This window comes from Mesoplodon densirostris, chromosome 3 (genome assembly GCF_025265405.1).
Source record: "Mesoplodon densirostris isolate mMesDen1 chromosome 3, mMesDen1 primary haplotype, whole genome shotgun sequence".
Classification (NCBI taxonomy): Eukaryota; Metazoa; Chordata; class Mammalia; order Artiodactyla; family Ziphiidae; genus Mesoplodon; species Mesoplodon densirostris.
This window is the reverse complement of record NC_082663.1, coordinates 113,751,246-113,766,835: the sequence shown is the minus strand read 5'-3', so window position 1 is coordinate 113,766,835 and position 15,590 is coordinate 113,751,246. Positions and strand designations below refer to the sequence as shown.

Genomic DNA, 15,590 nt, shown 5'->3' with positions numbered 1-15,590 from the left:
CTGGGCTCTGGCCAGCCCTGGATGCTGGTGGGCAGGAGATGTAGAGCAAAGTTCTTCTGAAGTGACTGTAGCAGGAAGCAGCTGGCTCCGGCTCTGGCTCTGGGGAGCAGAACACGGGCCAGGCTGCTGCCACGTTCTGTTGCAGAAGTACTGCCGGGGGCTGCTGTGGGTGCTGAAGGAGCCAGTTCCCTGAAGGGACAAGACACTGGACCGAGGGTCAGAGGGTCTAGTGTGCAGGCCTGACTCTGGCTCCTGGCACACCTTGGCTCCCCTGCTTCCCCCTCTAGATTTCAGTCTCTCTCTTTCTGTAGAAGGGTTTGCAGTGTTTGTTTTTATTCTTCCCAGGGTTAGTTGGGGGAGGTGGTGAGGATTGGTGACTGGGTCTTACAAACTACAAAGTATAGAAGGCCCTTGGGGAAACAGGGACCCAGCTGAATGTGCTGGACAGGTGTCCTCCTGTCTGGGGTCTGGGTCAGTGTGCTCGTACCCTATAGTCAGCTGGTCAAACAGATGCTCCTGGTGAGCAAGGGCTCCTGGGAAACGCATGGGGTCAAAGTTGGCCGGAACCTGGGAATGCATGGAGGGGGCTCAGAGGGGATGTGGCACTGCCATGGGAGACTCATAGGCTATTCAGGTGAGTGTGTGAAGATAGTCATTTGTCTGGAAAGCCGAAGAAGGAGGAGCTAGGACTCCATCTATGCCCTAAGCTAATGACCTGGCCCTTTTTGAGAATAGAGTCAGTTATTAGAGCCACTTAATTAATTCCAAGATGCTGAGCTGATCAAGACGGGTTTAGCCCACTCCCAGTGGCAAAGCAGGTGTTGGCTCATCTTGCGGGAAAGCGTGGCCAGTGGCCCATCTCAGAGTTATGGGGGTGGGGCCGTGTTCCAGTTAATAGAGGGATTTGTGTCCAAAGTAGCTGGGGATTTCCTGATTCAGAATCCTGGAGGGGAGATGAGCAATTCTCAGCATTTCCAGCACTCCTGAAGTCTGGTTTAGACTGAATGACACAGCAAATAGTCTTCCTGGACCCGAAGACCATTTCCAAGGGAGAGGGCAAAACTGTCATGAATGGGGTAAAGCCCTGTTGGATTGGAGATTTAGTGCCATCCTGCTCAAAAGCAAAGGAAATGGATGTTGTAGTTGCCTTGTCAGCATCTACCCAGGCTCTCCCTGATCTAGCAGCCTCATGGTTTGAGTGGCCCAAATTGTCCAAGTCAGTCAGAGAAATCCCACTCCCACCTTGCTGGAGGGATAGATGGAGAGATGGTCCAATCAGAACAAAGCTTAGGGCTTTAGTTCAGTGGTCTGAGAAATGTCACTCTTTTCCCCTCTGGATGTGAAAAGTCAAGCACAGAGTCCTGGTTTCTATTGGCAGCCCTTTTGTGACCATGACGGAAGAGGATCTGAAGACAAAATTAACACATGGAGGGCAGCTGAGTAGAGAGGATCACAAAGAAATGGAGCTGGACTTTCTGGAGGTATGAGTCCATAAATCTCCTTTATCATTCAAGTCAATTTGAGTTGGCTTTTCTGATTCTTTTTTATTGAAGTATAGTTGATTTACAGTGTTGTGTTAGTTTCAGGTGTGAATCACAGCAAAGTGATTCAGTTGGCTTTTCTGATTCTTGCATTGAGTGCTTTCTAACTGACATGTAGGACCTGTTGGTTTCTCAGGTTCTCTCAATCCTAGAAGTTAATGATTTGGCTGTTTTTTTTTTAATGTCCTGAGGCTAGAGCCCAAAGCAGGTGGAAATGAACATCTGGGGCTAATGTTCACCTTAGACACCAAGGCTTTGTATAGGAGGTTGGAACGTTGGAAGCTGATCTGTACTGGCACCTCTTTGACCAGATCATCTCAGATCCCTTTATAAGCATGGAGAGGCCCTCTTTGCATTGTTGGGACACTTAGGTCTAGAGGCTTATCTAGCTTGTGGTTGGTTTGTTGGTGGTTAGAGATGGTCCAGATCTAGAAGAGTCCAACCTGAAAATTGAGGTTTGTTCTTCAAATGGTCTGTGAGTAGGAAAACACTAGTGAATTGAGAAAATGATCTCTTCTCAGTTGTGTTCTTACCTGCCAGAGTCAATTATTCATAAGTCTTAGAGCTCACTGTGTTACTTAAAATTGTACAGTTCCTAAGCCCATATGTCAAGGGAAGCCAAACAAACAAGCTTCCGTTTTACAAATCCTCAGATGTTTCCACAAAGGCTCCCTTAACTGTCTCTGACAGTAAGAAAATTAATAGATGCAGCTGACAATGTGTAAAATGATCGTATGTGTCGAGGTCTCAGAGGATAACATAATGTCTTCACTAGAAACAATTGGTGTGTTGTGGATTAGTAGCACAGGAGATGGATGGCTAGAAAGCCTGCCATGGGTTAAATGACATCACTACTGGCCCTTTCAATCAGGAAATAGCTATCAAGGACCTGCAACGTGCCTAACACTGGGCTGGCACCCAGAATCCATGTGTACCAGATAATGTTAAAGGGGGAGAATAGCATTCCTTCACCCTGAGGAGCTGCCCTGTCAAGCTGGGAAGAGAAGGCACACATACCTACAAGCCAGGGTGTACTTTGCAGATGTATATGTTCTCAGAAGTCCGGAAGAAGGAAACAATTGTTGGTATCTGGGCTTTCTCAGGGAAAATGGGGCTTGAATTAGACTTCAAAGGAATTGAGCAAATTATTATTTGGACTGGAATTATGTATTATCGAATGAACCTTGAAGCAGCCATTCATTGGCTAGGGCTTGGAGATTTTATTTACCGAGAATGTTGGAAAAAAACTTACTATAACAAGAACTGGCCTGCCCTGTATTTGTCCTATATTTAAAACACGTAATTTTTCAAAGTAACAGCAGAGAACATGAAATTTAAATGTAGGCTTCTTTATGGAGTCTTGGAAATGACTTTTCTTCCTGGATGGAATTGGACTATTGACTGTGTTAGGTTTGGTGGTGATTGAGCAAAGAGTATTTTCTATTTGATCTTATTATATTTTAATCACATTGCAATAAGTGTCAGAATAGTACAAAATGAGAAACTTCACAGGCTCATATTTCATTATAAAGTCAGTTTGTACAGGGCTTTGGAAGGGACCTCACTTGCATTGATTTGCTGTGGTGATCAATTATAGCTCAGCTCTAACGGAATGGAGCTGGTGGGCCAGGAGCTTCCTCCATGCTGAGCCTGAAGGTCACTTCCCCACATCCTTCTGCCTGGAGCCCACCACTCTGTTCGCTGTTTTATGGTGTGACTTGAATCTGGAGGTCAGTGGATGAAATGCCACTCTCTGTGGCTCTGGTTTGCTGACACATCAAGCCATCATGGCTGAACAAATATTGCCTGTGTTCTGAATCATATTGTGAGATATTCATTTTTCTTGTCTATCCCCCACCCTCCTGCTTCCCATTCAAGCAGGTAGCAGGCTTGGGGCTTCATTGCCTCGGTGGAATTGCATGGCCAGGCTGCAGGCAGAAGTCGCCGGTGTGACTTGTTGGCTTTTATTTTCTACAAGCTCAGCCCTGTGGTGTAGGATGAGGTTTTAGGAAAAAGGCAGAATGCATGGGAAAAGCAAGAGGCAGAGAGCTTCTGTCCATCTCCCTTAAGAGGAGATTGCCCTGTCTGGGCATCCGAGGGTGGGTGACAAGTTCCAGACATGATACGTGTGCAGAGATGGAGCTGCAGCCCCAGGGTCCCACATCCCTGAGTGATGGCATGAAGGCAGCAGAGAGCTGCAACTCACCAGACAGAGGAGGCGATGAGAAATTCAGCAGCCAGTCAGCAATTCCAGAAAGTGGAGTCTCTGCCTCTTTCTGGGAACCACATAATTCTGGTGGGACCGGGAGAATAGGAGCCCGAGAATGACCCCATGGAGTTTGATGTCCAGTGACTCTGTGGCTTCCATTCACCACTGAAGAGGCTCGTGGCCAAGGCTGACTATTGGCGTCCTTGGTCCAACCTCTGTGGGGGCTTGGCATGTTCTCAAGATGTAGCCATGGCCGGCCTGCTTCTCTCTGCCTGCCTCTGCTGGCCCCCTGCAGTCTCCTGGGACAGCCCTTCTCTCTTACTGCCCTCCTAGGGTTTCTGAGAGGTTCAGGAAGCTGGGCTAGGGACGGAGGGGGAGTTGGAGAGAAAGTGCTCAGTCTGTCTAGTCCTTCCACAGCAGCAAAACCAAAAATACACCCTGGCATTTAATGTTATTTTTTCTGCCATGCTTATTAAACAGAGAGGCATAATGGAGAACACAAAAATCATCCCTCAGCTCATCTATAGAAGAATGTAGAATGATCTAGTGTTGAAACTGTGAACCAGTTCAGGCCAGCGGTTCATGTGGCATCTAACAATGTTGAGTATCACTGCTTCTCTCAAAAATTAAAAATATCTCATGACTTCCTATGAGTTTGCTGCAGTGCCTGGGGGTGACTTGGGGAACAGTTTGGGAATCATAATAATAGGATTCCATGGTATGTAAGTTTTATATATTGTTTGAAACTCTGACTAATTGCATGGTGCTATATTTGTATATACCACATATTACTGGACCCTACTGTTGGACTTTAAGGCCATGAACAAGTTATCTCCATTATAAACATTGTTACCATAAAGAGCTTTGTAGGTTAATCTTTGAGCACATTTCTGATTTTTTTTATTAGGATAAATTCCTAGAATGGAATGGCTTGGTCAAAGGGAGTCACAAGTTTAGGGCTGTTGGTATGAATCACCACCTTCCTCTGAAAAGGTTGTTCCAATTTATACTCACATTATGTATGGGCCCATTTTCCATACCATCACCAACACTAAATAGTGTCATTCTGTTAAATCCTTGATAGTCTGATGGCATCTGCTTGGTTAATTTGCATTTCTTTGGTTATTAGCAAGTTTGAAATTTTTCATATGTGTATTAGTCTTTTCTGAATTTCCTATTTATATCTTTTGCTCATTTTCCTCTTGGAGTGTGTGATGGTTTTAAAATATGCCTGCACATTCTTGGTCACTCTTTTTTCAAAAGGTGGAGCCTACGTCTCATCCCCTTGAACATGGGCTGGATGCAGTGACCCACTTCTAAAGAATAGAATGTGGCAGAAGTGACGATGTGTGTCTTCCAAGGCCTGACCAGAAAAGACATTGCATTTTTTACTCTCTGAAATGTTTTGCTCCAGGGGAAGTCAGTGACCATGTTGTGAGGACACTCAAGCACTTCTTTCAGCAGAAGTAGTGAAAGCCGCTACCTCAGGGGAGGAACTGAGGTCTCCTACCAACAGGCAGCACCAACTTGCCAAGTGGAAGTGAGCCACCTTGGAGGTGGATCTTCCAGCTCCAGCCAAGCCCTCAGATGACCGCAGCCCTGGCTGTCACTTAACTGCAACCTCGTGGGAGAGGAGTTCAGCTAAGGCCGCAAAGGTGGAGAATAAAACCTTATCTGCCAACTACTTCACATTTTAAAGTGAGGGGTTAGATCTGTGCTGTCCAACATGGTAGCCACCAGCTGCAAGGAGCTATTGAGCACTGGACCTGGTGAGTCCAAACTGAGAGGCCCTGTGAGTGTAAATACACACTGGATTCTGGAGACTTAGTATTTTAAAAAAAGGATGTAAAATATCTCAGTAAATTTTTATATTGATTACACATTGAAATGATAATATCTTAGCTGTGTTGGGTTAAGTAAGTCTAACAATAGGGTCTAGTAACATGTGGTATATACAAATATAGCATATACTTTTTACTTTTCACTTGATTGTTGATGATAAGATGACCTTAACAGTAACTAAAAGTTGATGAACTCAGTGATACATTGATTCTCGGCCTACCTGGGTTAAATTCTTTGAATCTTAGTGCCCTGTTGGTAAAATAGGAATAATAATAGTACATGCCTCGGTGGGTGGGTTATCAGGATGAAATCAGACAATCCAAGTAAAGTGTTTGGTTCAGTACCTGATACATGGTGAGCAGGTCAAAAATACCTGCTGCTATTGTTTTCACTAATAATCAAAGGAGGAAATAAACGAAGCATTACCTATCCCGACTTCCTCGACTCAGACTAACCAAACTGTGTGTTAAGAGGATGTGCATATAATACCCTAGTGAATTGTTTTACCGTCTCTGACAGAGCTCCAGGCTGCCCTCATTTCATAGCAGTGAGGTTTGACTGCCTTTCAGATGTCAAGCCCTTGGATTTGAAATCCCCTGTATGCTGTACAAATTAGTTAGCTTTATTTCATATTGTACACATGTGGAGTTACCACCTCTTGACTTCAACAAATTTATGTGAAAATCATGGAAATGATGCTTCTTTGAATCGACTAGAGCCTTTGGGTGTCTGTCTGAGACCTGCTCTGCCTCACACACCAAGCTCTGTATTTGCAGTTCCTTCAACTCAGCAAAGGCTCAGGCACCCCACCCTCCCCCTCAACCCCCAGATTCTAAGCCCTCCCTGAGGACCGGGCCGCTGGGCTCAGTTAGCTCAGCAAACATGCTTCACATGATGCTGGCTGCACCTTTTCCTCTTTTCTCGGAGTCTAGCAAAGGCCCCAGAGGGGGAGAACACAAGTGTCCCACACTCTAAAGCTAGGGGTTAGGCCTGCGCTGCCCAGTAGGGTAGCCACCGGCCATACACAGCACTGAGCACTGGATATGGGGAGTCCAAACTGAGAGGCCCTGTAAGTGTAAAGTACACACTGGATTCCAGAGACTTAGTATGAATAAAATGCCTGTAAAATATCCCATTAGTAAATTTTTATATTGATGGCACATTAAAATGATAATATCTTAGCCATATTGGGTTAAATAAAATACACTATTAAATTTAATGTCATCTGTTTCTTCTTACGTTTTTAATGTAGCTACTAGAAAATTTAAAATCACACATGAGGCTCACATTATATTTCTTGTGGACAGTGCCAGGTTAAACCATCTGTGCAGGTCTTGTCAAAGAGGGGGTTGTATGGGGAGGGGGCTAGAGATTTCAGAGTTTGTTGGCGCTGTTTCCCGTGATTCCTGTGGTTCTGAAGAGCCAGATGGGGCCCCCATCAAAAGCAGAGATTCAGACAGGGGTGGAAACCCGAGAAGGAGCCCACTTGAGAGCATTGTCTGGGAGGCGTGAGCTGAGTCCTCAGCACACGAGTAGACTTCCAGAAACTGCTTGCTGAGGCAGGCAGGGGCCGGCGGGAGGTGGTCAGAAGTGGACAGTAGGAGGAGGCTTTTTCCCTACCAGAGGACTGCAGGTGACAGACCCCTCTCCCCGCCGTGACGAGACAGGTGTTTCTGAAAAGGAGAACCAACCCTGCCCCAGCGCCCACAGAGAAAGACTGAGCATTTAGGGCTTGCTTCATCCAGATAGCACCACTGACATATCACAACCCTACATATTTGGCCTCTAACCAACACTCCCCTGCCCTGACCTCCATCCCGGAGGGCCAGATGCTCCGTGGGGGGAGGCGAAGAGGAGGTAGGGTGCAGAGAAGGCCCTGACAACCCCTCTCCCACGGTGGCCCAGAGCTAGGAGAAAGGATACTCTTAAACTGGATGAACTGAGAGCTCGTTTATCACACTGGGTTTTTTGTCAACCTGACAAAAAGGGACTATTCACTTATTACCCCGTGATCTCTTTCTAACTCGGCAGCTGGAGTGAACCTACCTATTAATATGTGTGTTGAATCAGGTCCCTCCTCAGCTCAGACCCCTCCAGTGGCTTCCCTCTCACTTGGATTAAGAGCCACAGTCCTTGGCATGTTCTCTCAGGTCACACCACCTAGGTGCGCTGTCCTGCTCTTGTCTGCATCTTGCCTCATCCTGCTGCAGATGTGGAATAATGTAGTCTCTCAAGGAGAGGTGGCTAATAAGCTCTGCTCTGTTCATGATGGGTGATTGCCCATATTTTTCCTTCTCATTGGTGGCATGAGCTTAAAACCTTATTAGCTTATGACTTCTACTAGCATTCCTACTTTACCAATTATATACACACCTGGAAGTAATGTTGAATGCATTAAGTCTTATCTATGGGGGAGTGTGGATAAAGCAAAGAGAACTATTTGGGGTTAAGACTCAAGAGCCGGCCGCTTGAGGAATGATGTTCCACTTGAACCCCCTCTGCCCCCAACCACATACGTTAAGGAATTAAAAGGTGATCCAAGACATCATAGGGTCTTTTAACTTCATCCCTCTCCTTCCCTCCCTCCCTTCCTCCTTTCCTTTCTCCCTCCCTCCCTTTCACCCTTCCTCCATTCCTTCCTCCTTTCCTCCCTCCCTCCCTTCTTCCCTCCCTTCCTCCCTCCCTTCTTCCTTCCCTCCCTCCCTCCCTCCATTTCTCCCTTCCTCCATTCCTTCCTCCTTTCCTCCCTCCCTCCCTCTCTCCCTTCCTCCCTCCCTCCCTCCCTTCCTCCCTTCCTTCCTTCCTTCCCAGATGTGATGACATAATCAGATCTGTCTTTTAAAAGCTAGTTAACTGGTGACTGTGTGAAGGATGAACTGGCATAGGTCAAGCAGACCAAGGAGGCTGGCACATTAATCTAGGAAGTGATGAGAACTTCAACTAAGGCAGTGACAATCAGGAAAAATTTGGAAGTAGAATGGTCAGCACCAAATGAGTTTGGTCTTAGATCTTCTGAGTTTGAGGCATGTGGCAGACACTGCCCAGCTCCCTCTGTCAGGACTGAGGCCCTCATTCCCCCAGGTGGCCTGGGTATAGGTGGATAATGGATCACAGCTGCATCCCTTCAAGGAATTTCCCTTGACCCAAAGGAGCTGCATTGTGCAGGAAGCCATGGAAACTTGGGAAGAAATGGTTACCAGAAGGAGAGAGTGGTGGGCAGAGAAGGCAATCTGAGAGTCCCCGTTGGATTTGGTAATATTGAGGTCATTGGTGACTTTGGCACAGATGTATGAGGAGGGGCAAGGTATGGGTTGCAGTGGTATGAAAACTATCTGGAAGGCAATGATGAGGAGCTGGACCTGGGTCTTGAAGGAAAGGTAGGATGTGGGGCATGGGAATACCTGCCATGAAGGGAGGATGATGTAAGTGAAGGAACTCAGGCTGGAGAAGTCACCTAGTTTGACTGGAGGGTGAGGGGAAGGTGGGAGGAACTCAGGATGGAAAAGTGAATGGTGTCCAGGCATGGCTGTCACTGAAGAAGAATCAACGGGGCTGTCTCCACACGTGTGGGAGTGCCACTGGGTTCAGGATACTGCCCTCTAGTGGGCACTGGGCATTGTGTCCCCGGAGTGGGGACCTGGCTGATCACATGGATGTTTTGATGGTGTGTTTATGAATGCAGATGTGATGAATTCTCTGAAGTGAGTTCCATTAAGCCAATTTAATGCCTTGATCAGTTTCCTAGCCTGTCTAGTAATCTCATTTCCAATACTTTTAATTTTACTACAGTTATTTTCAAATAATTTAATTTTGTTTGTGTAAATTTTACAGGAAGAATTTAATACATTTATCAAAGTGTATCCATTATAACTTCTGACATTATGAATTTCCTATTGTGACCATTGCTTCTGTCAAATCCAATTTTCCTGGACAAATATTTGCAGACCTAAGTTTTACCAAGGCAATTTGATATGTATATATAAAATTCTAACAAACTGTACCGTGTGAAATTTTAACCATTAGCTGTGCTATTTTGAGGAGATTATTCCTTCTAATAAAATTCATTACGACTAGGATAAAAGATTGATAGTTTATATTTATTTCTTCACTAATTTATTATAAATTTATGAGTAGCCTCTGTGAGATGGTTCTGGTTTGCTCTCTATCCAGGACTGAGTGATTGAATTGTGAAGGTAATTCTTCTGTTTCTGATTACTCTGTGTCCTGTATATAAATCATCTCCTCTGTTGGCGGCACCCGTTGAGGCTGGGATATCCTCAGGACTGGTGCAAGCAAGTGGTAGGATTTCCCTCTCAGCTCCGTGACAGCTCCCTGCAGAGCATTCATGCTGTGCTGTCCCTGTGCTAACACTTTATAGACATTATCTTATCAAATTCTCCTTTCTTATCCCATTTCACAGGTGTGCAAACAGCACCTTAGAGAAGTTAAGGGGCAAAATTGGGATTTGAACCCTGGTTTGTCTGAATCCAAAGACCACAGTTAAAACCACTGGGCTACACTGTATTTCACTGTATTTGTGTGCTCAGCAGACACCACTTACAGTCTGATGCTATTTGGGTGAGGGTTGGTTGGTTATGGTCGTAGAATGTCTGGTCCAGACCCTCCCCATCATTACACACACACACACACACACACGCACACATATAAACACACTACAAATGTGGAAACCAAAGCCCCAAGGAGAGAAGGGATAAGCCCAGAGTCAAATAGTTATTGGGTGGCACAGCTGGATAGGGGAGCCAGGCAGTGTGAGTTGTCTGAGAGGGGACTCCTGGATCCCAATTTCCTTTATTGCAGAGAAGTTGGGAGAAAATGCCCCAGTGATGGGGACTGTTAAATCACTGCTAGAAGTGACCATGTCTGCCAGGTGCCACATATCTCACCTGGGTCCTTCGGGCTCTTGGCAGGGTCTAGTTTCCCCATTAGAAGGAGCCGTGTGGGACCTCCAGACCTCTGGCCCTATCCGTGGGACACTGAGCAGGGAGCAGAGAGGAGGGCTGCCTCTTCAGTTTGGAACTCGGAACAAACGTATCACTTTTGGCCTCCATCATGAATAAGGCACTGAGGTATTTCAGGTCCTGCAACAACTGCAAAGAAGGTTTTTTTCTTTGTATTATGATAACATATTTACTTTTTCTGATTATATAAAGAATGCTGGTTCATTGTGGTGCAGTTTTCCTTTAAAGGGGTTATTTCTTAATGACCCTCACAGTTAGAATTATAATAGTAGGAGAATTCAAAAGGGGTCTTATTGTTTCCCCTTTTCTTTCTTGAAAGCCCACATTCGGACAAAGGAAGTGGGGGGCTCAGAGCATGAGACAAATAATGCTACACTTGACCTAATTAGAGGCTGAGTGGCTGGTAGCAGGCTGGGGTGGAGTTCTGAGGGATCAGCGCTGGCAGCACGGGCCCTCAAACCCCTCTGTCCCCCACCACCCCTGCGCCGTGACAAATAGTCATAATTACCTGTATGTACAAGGGAAGAGGACTTTCCACACTCTGCATCTCAGATATTTTCCACTGATGCTGGGAAAGAAAGTCTGTGAGGAGAGGAGGAGTGTGGCTGGGAGGTTACTGGGGAAACTGGCCAGGGAGTTCTTTCCTTCACTGCCCTCCTGTGCTCCCAGGAGTCTGGCCAGGGGTTAACCATAGATGATGACTTTGCTCTTTGAAGCTGGAGATACTCCTTCTGTTTCTAACATTCCACCCCAACGAGGCCCCACATCCAAAGACCCTGTTCTGGTGGAATATTCTTAGCAAGTCGGGCAAACACAAGCCCCAGGGCGGCTCTGCCAGTCTGCCTTCCTTGTGGTCCTCTCTGGGGCCAACGTGGGCTTCTCCTTGGCTTAGCATCTCAGGTGGCCAGTCTCAGGGGTGTACCTGGGAGGGTGGGATGTGCAGGACAACCACCAGTGTTCCTCAGCTTTTGCCACCCGGAGCCCCAGCCTCTATCAGTGGCAGAGATGTGGAGCATGGCCAGCGTGGCTAACCTGCCAGTGGATCTTTCTTTGTTTGGCTCCATTAGCCACTGACGTATCAGACTTTGTGAGATAAAGATTCCAAACCCCACCGGTGACTCCAAACAGCTTTCCACAGAAACAGTTGGTCTGTACCCCTCTCACAGGTAGTTTTGGGCAGAGAAAGAAGAAATGGCCGTTGCATCTTCCCAAAGCATTTTGTAACAGGACGATTTGTTCTAGGTGCAGTCTATTTTGCCCGACTCCTCTCAGACAGTCAATAATTCCAGTTTGCTGATGATTATCCTTGGTCCCTCCCCTTCCATCTGCCACCGGAGTCCGCCCCTCTCGCGGCAGCCACCCCACAGAACGCGGAAGCATCTGTCTCTCTAATGACCGGCCGTGGCAATCTCAGCTATTCAATATGGCGAGATGAAGAAAACATTTAATTCCTATGATATGGGGCACTCCAAAGCCAGATTTGACAACTGTTCCACTGAACGCTACTATTTCACAATTTCCTTAGATAATAAGAAGCCATTCTTACTCCCAGAGGGATATATTTACAAGATGGGAAGTTGATAACTAGGCCACTAGAATGACAAATGGTTTTGAAATACACTGTGCATTGACTGATGAACGTGTGCTGCCTTCTGTGAGAGGAAAGTCTTTCAGAGTGTCCTTAGCCTGAAGGGCCTTGAGAAGTGTCAGAGAGAAACCGGGGCCTGAGTCCTGCATCCTAGGGCCTTCTTGGAGTCAGAGGGAGAGAGCTTTTGGGTGAGGACCCCTGGACAAACATAACTGGCAGTAGGAGCTCTGAGGGAGGGAGATCCCTGAAGCCTGGGGGAAGCTGGGTCTGCAGAAGCTTCGTGTAGAGGTGGGGTGCACGTAGATGGTGAAGGATGGGAAGAGCTTTGGTAAATGGGGAATTGGGGGGACAGGGAGGGTGAAGACATCGAAACAGTTACAGTGAAAGTGAAGAGTGGTCGGCAGGGACCTGAGTGGAGGGGCCACTCTGTGGGTAGGGAAGGGACTGTAGATGAGTTCTCAGGGCTGTGCTCTTTTGACCTTGGCCGAAATACGTAGGTCCACGGTCATGCATGCAAGCAGGGGCAAGATGTGCCTCCTACACATAGGAGGTCTGGGCTGTGATGGGAGGGAGGGGAAGCCAGAGTTAGAAAATCTCCTTTTACTTCATGAAACCACAGACATACTCAGAGATTGGAGCAGCGAGAGATAGGCACAGAAATGATGCAATGGTTCGCCAAGAAACACCTTCCACCAACATTTTGCTTTAATTCCTGCTGCTTTAGGCTTTTATGAGTAATTAATTGGGGGAGTAAGCTCACGCCCTAGATTTTTTAGATAACTAGTAGGCCAGACAACTACCAGAAAGGAGGATTTCTCAGGGTCCCTCTGGGTCCTGTGTCTTCCTGGTACTTCCCTTCCTGGCACCACTTTGTGAAAAATGCTCCAAGCTTCAACTTGCTTGTCGGCTCAGAATAGGAGTCTATCTCCAACCCCAGCCTGCAAGTCCTCCTCCCACACCTCCCGATAATCTTTAGTCAGCTCACCCCATGGTGGAGTGAATCCCTGCAGATCTGGTTTGGGAACCCCCGGAGAGAAGAGGATTCTGTGACTTGTTCCCCTCTGCAGAACACATTTAACTTAAGAAGGAGGTGGATTAAATAAACTTTGTTATGAGATTTTCACCATATCTCTTGAGCTGTTATAATACCAGGCTTAAGCATTTCTACCCTAAACCCTACTCAAGTGCTTTCTAAGGCTCAGGGTGATTTAGTGATGATGTGATGCTTTTATTTTTGATACTTGCACCTTGCAGCAGGGCTGGGAAGGGTGGCAGGGATTGTGGGAGGGAAGAGCTGCTCTGTCAGATATACCCTGTAAGGATGGTTCCCAGCTCTGTCCCCTCATCAGCTAAATAGGCTAGTGGCCCCTGCTTTATCCTTCCGCGGGAGATGGGATGCGAGACTTTGGGAAGGGCAAGATGTGAACATGTTATTAAGGGTCAGTGTCATGTGGGTGGGCCTTGGCCCCTTGCTTTCAGCCTGTGGCTGGTATTTCACTTAACAGTTGGCTGCTTGAGCAGGTTGTGCACTGCTCAAAGGTGCTCAGCTGAGGCAGCATGTGGGGGCTGCACCTGTGTGCCCTTAGGGCTGTGTTTACCCCTGGGGGCACATTTTCTCATTCATAGAAAAGAATAGGCTATTTGTAGCACTGGCTAGGAACCCTCAGGCTGGTCTCAGAGCAGGGCCTGGTCACTCAGAAGTCCACACCTTGTGAATCCCTCTAGGAAAGAGCACTTACACCTTAACTCCATGCCTTCCGGCTTCTCATTTGTCCCTGCCCCAAATGTTGCCCACACCCTGGTTCCTCTGAAGTTCAAGCATCATTGCATTCCTTGAGGGGCCTGGAGTCCAGCCGAAAGCCTGTGCCAGGCAATGCTGACTGATCAAGATCAGTTCCCCTGACCCACTTCTGCTCACAAGCAATGTACTCCTGAAGTGGTTCCTCCACCTCTGGCAGCCATCTCCTCCTGCCCCGAGGCCCAGCCCTGACACCCATTGTGCTATCTTCACAAAGCCTCGGGGCCTGTTCCCTCAGTCTCATGCATCTGCTGGCAACTGTGGCCTCCAAGTTTGCATCTCCACCTCTGACTTTGAAAACCTCTCACCCATAGTCTCAACTCTCTCCCTGCTTCCTTCTGCTTCCCCCGCAACATGGCCAGGTAGGCAGGGCCTGGGGCTGCTGCCCGCCCTTCAGAAGGCCTGGCTGGGTCATGACATTGGGTCTGTCTGTATTTAAGGAGAAACTACTTTGGCTGACTCTGTTGCCTTCAGCCCAGAGAAAAGGCCCTTTCCACCTGGCCAGTCTGTTCAACAATCTGAGTGGTTCATGGGGAGGGGATGCAAATCCCCAGTTAGCTATTTAGAAACTTCCTTTTGTCTTCTATGCATAAATTCCTCCAAGAGATTCTGCAGGGGCAGGGAAGAGTTCATTGAAGGCAGGGTTTAGAGACTCAAAACTGAGTAGCTCAATCATTTAACTGCCCTTGGGACTCCCTACTTGTTACCCACCGAATCAGTCTGTCTAAAGCCATTCTTTGGCTTTAGTCCACTACCAGCCACATTCCCGGCTTCCCCCAGGCCCCAGACAAGGTCTGAGGTCTGGAGGAAGGGGGAGGAGACAGTCCAGGACACACAGAAATTTCCCAGCAGCTCTTTAGGTGCTAAACAAAACCAAAAGAAAATGAACCCAGATTCATTCTCTGATTGCTTAGATCTTATTAGAGCCTGATTACATAATCTATCTTGGTTTACATTCTCTCTTACCCTGTTTTTTAATTGGTGATAATAGAGCTTGAGAGTCTCATGTTGGGCTCATACATCTGGCTGGGGTGGGTGGGTAGAGGCAATTTACTGTAAGCATAATTCTGGGAGACCCAGAAGTCTCTGCACAAACAAGAGGTTGTTACTAACAGTGGTTGCTTTGTGTTGTGGGATTTGCAATCAGGATTGATCAGCATTGCAATAAAGGGTCACTAAATTACCGGGTGCCACAGCTCTGGTAGAATCGTTGGGTTTGTGTTCTCTGGGGGTAATCCTTTAGCTTCCATGGGCCTGACGAAGCTAGCTAGAGAAAGTTGGCAAGGGAAAACTTTATGTGTTTATAGAGTAATGTGGGTGGCAAATTTAGTGTATTGGTCTATCCCTATGCCCCTGAGTTCTAGGTCCTGCTTTCTCTGCCCCCACTGCTGCAGATGGCAGGAGGCCCTAGTCCCAAAGGAGACCTGTGAGAAAAGGTCCACGTTAGGCAATATAAACAACAGGTAGGGCATAACAAGGCACAGCAATGGACTCTCAGCTATGTGCTTTATGGTCAAAGAGAAGCTTCTTATCTATCCTCACAGCACCCGTAGTGGCCAGGAGGAGTTGATGGAGCATTTCCTCCAGGCCCCTCAGGAAACCTGGAGCTGAGGTATTTTTCTTCTGCTCCTTA

At 47.1% G+C, this 15,590-nt stretch overlaps 1 protein-coding gene across 6 annotated transcripts in view; it reads left to right on the top strand.

Moving 5' to 3' along the window:
* Window positions 1-15,590, top strand: part of FSTL4 (follistatin like 4) — a 731,471-nt gene that overhangs the window by 138,574 nt on the left and 577,307 nt on the right. Inside the window, exon 1 of one of the 6 annotated variants that reach the window (XM_060091936.1) lies at window positions 1,434-1,481. The exons of the other annotated variants lie outside the window; for them this stretch is intronic. The gene's annotated coding sequence lies outside the window, so the exon portion shown is untranslated. Of the gene's footprint in view, window positions 1-1,433; window positions 1,482-15,590 lie in introns of those variants that run through there. 6 annotated transcript variants of the gene reach the window in all.